We start from the raw sequence: 3,288 nt of genomic DNA on the forward strand, positions 1-3,288 counted from the left end.
GGGATTGGGCAGTGTTTCGTTCTGCTGTGCATGGGGTCGCTATGAGTCGGAAACGACTCGACGGCACTTAACAACAACAACAACATCCAAGATCTTCATTGACCATGCAAAGGTATTCAACTGTGTGGATCAAAATACATTATGGATAAAATTGTGATGAATGGGAATTCCAGAATGATTAATTGTGCTCATGAGAAATCTGTGCCTAGATCATGAGGCTATCATTGGAACAGAACAAGGGGAGACTGTAGCGTTTAAAATCAGGAAGGGTGTAAATCAGGGTCGTATCCTTGCACCATACTTATTCAATCTGTATGTTGAGCCAATAATCCAAGAATTTGGACTATATGAAGAAGAATGGAGCATCAGGATTGGAGAAAGAATCATTAACAATCTGTGATATGTAGAGAAAACAACTTTGCTTGCTGAAAGTGAAGATGATTTGAAGCACTTACTGATGAAGATCAAAGACTATAGTCTTCAGTATAGATTACATTTCAACATAAAGAAACAAATAATCTCACAACTGAACTATCATGATAATGAAAAATGATAAATGAAAAAAAGATTGAAGTTGCCAGGGATTTCATTTTGCTTGGATCCACAATCAAGACCCATAGAAGCAGCTGTCAGGAACTTAGATGTCATTTTGCACTGGGAAAACTTGTTGCAAAAGTCCTCTTTAAAATGTGAAGAACCAATTATGTCATTTTGAAGACCATGGTGGGCCTAACCCAAGCCATGGGTTATTATTGGTAGCTTCAAATTCATGTGAAAGCTGGGCAATGAATGAGGAAGACCACAGAAGAGCTGATGCCTTTGAATTGTTCTTTTGGTGAAGAATACGGAAAATATTGTGGAGTGCCAGAAGAATGAACAAATCCATTCTGGAAGAAATGCAGCCTGAGAAACAAGAATGGCCAAAATTTGTCTCACCTGCTTAGGTCATGTTGTCAGAAGGGACCATTCCCTGGAGAAGGAGATAATGCTTGATAAAGTAGAGGGTCAGCAAGAAAGAGAAGATCCTTAACAAGATGTAATGACACAGTGGCTGCAATGATGGGCTCAAGCATAGCAAGGATTGTGAAGCTTGTGCAAGACCAAGTGATGTTTTGTTCTGTTGTACATAGGGGCACTATGAATGGGAACCAACTTGATGGCACCTAACAACAACAATCCAGGATCTCCAATTTTTCTCTTTCCCTATGTTTGGCATTAGTTGTTGTTGTTGTTGTTGTTATGTGCCGTTGAGTCGGCCCGACTCATAGTGACCCCTCCTTGGGTTTCCGAGGCAGTATCACTACGGAAGTAGGATTGCCCAACCTTCCTTCCGAGGAGTGACTGGTGGGTTTGAACCGCCAGCCTTCTGGTTAGCAGTCAAGTGCTTTAGCCACGATGCTACCAGAGCTCCTAGAAAACTAATATTCTTCTTTTCTTATAGGCTTATTTAAATTTTCTACCTCGGTCTGTTAATTTAGGTAGGTTGGGTGTTTCTAGAAAATTGTCCATTTCTTGTAGTTTTTTGTATTGTGATGTCTCCATTTCATTTCTTATTCATCTTATCTGCATCTTCTCTTTCTTTTCTTTAATTTACCAGTGGCATGTAAAATTTGTTAAACTTTTTGAAAAATCATCTTCTAGTTTTGTTGATTCTTTCTATTGTCTTTCTGTTTACTGTAATTTACTTCTAGTCTAACCTTTATTATTTCATTTCTTTTGGAGACTGTAGTTTTTTTTGGTTACACTTTTCTAATTGTTGCAGTTATTGTGTTAAAGCACTGATTTTAGTTTTTTCCCCTATTTTGATGTATGCATTTATTGCTATAAATTGATCTCTGAGTACTTTTGTTGTGTTCCAAAGATGCTGGTATGTTGTGTTTTCATTCTTGTTTACTTCTTTGAATTTTTAAATTTCATGTTTTATTTCTTCTTTTACCCAGTAGTTTTTAAATTGGGTGTTATTCAGTTACCATATATTTGTTTTTTCCCCTTAATCTTCCTATCACTGATTTCAAATTTTATAGCATTGTGATGTGAGAAGATGCTTGTAGTATTTTGATGTTCTTGAATTTATTGAGGCTTGTTTTATGACCTATTTTGGAGAATGATCCAATTTATGGCCTATTCTGGAGAATGAACCATGTGCCCTGGAAAAGAATGTGTACTGCATTTTTGTTGGGTGGAGTGTTCTGTATATGTCTATGAGGTCAAGTTGGTTAATTATGTTGTTGAGAACTTCTATATCTTTGTTGTTTCTTTCTAGTTGGTCTGTCCTTCATTGAAAGTGGTGTGTTAAAATATCCTACAATTATTGTGGGGTTATATCCATTTCTCTTTTCAATTCTGTTTAATGTTTGCTTCATTCATGTTGGAACCCTTTCCTTGAGTGCATGTTGTTGTTGTTTTTGTTGTTGTTAAGTGCCTTTGAGTCGTTTCTGACTCATAGAGACCCCATGAACAGCAGAACAAAACACTGCACAATCCCACGCCAGCTCCATGATTCCTGCTATACTTGAGCCCATCATCGCAGCCACTATGTCAATCCATCCCTTGAGGGCCTTCCCCTCTTTCGTCGACCCTCCACCTTACCAAGCATGACATCCTTCTCCAGGGAATGGTACCTTCTGACAACATAACCAAAGTAGGTGAGACGAAGTTTGGCCATTCTGGCTTCCAAGGAGCATTTCGGGTACACTTCCTCCAGGACAGATCTCTTAGTTCTTTTAGCAGTCCATGGTACTTTCAGCATTTTTGGCCAGCACTACAACTCAAAAGCATCAACTCTTCTTCAGTCTTCCCTATTTATTGTCCAGCATTCACATGCATATGAGATGATTAAAAATACCATGGCTTGTATCAGGCTCACCTTAGTCCTCAAGGAGACATCCTTGCTCCTCAAAACTTGAAAGAGTTCCTTCGCGGTTGACCTGCCCAGTGCTATACATCGTCTAATGTCCTGACTGCTGCGTCCTTTGCCGTTGATTGTAGAACCAAGCAATGTGAATTCTTTGACAACCTCAATCTTTTCTCCACTTATCATGATGCTGCTTATTGGTCCAATTGTGAGGATTTTTGTTTTCTTTATGTTGAGATATAATCCATACTTCAGACTGTATTCTTCAATCTTCATCAGTAAGTGCCTCAAGTCATCCTTACTTTCAGCAAGCAAAGTTGTATCATCAACATATTTCAGGGTATTAATGACTTTTTCTCCAATCCTGATGCCACGCTTTTCTTCATATAGTTCAGCTTCTCAGATTATTTGCTCAGCATATAGATTGAATAAGT

The sequence above is a fragment of the Orycteropus afer genome, unplaced genomic scaffold (genome assembly GCF_000298275.1).
Source record: "Orycteropus afer afer isolate SDZICR_OR568_19922 unplaced genomic scaffold, OryAfe1.0 scaffold00105, whole genome shotgun sequence".
NCBI classification, from domain to species: Eukaryota; Metazoa; Chordata; class Mammalia; order Tubulidentata; family Orycteropodidae; genus Orycteropus; species Orycteropus afer.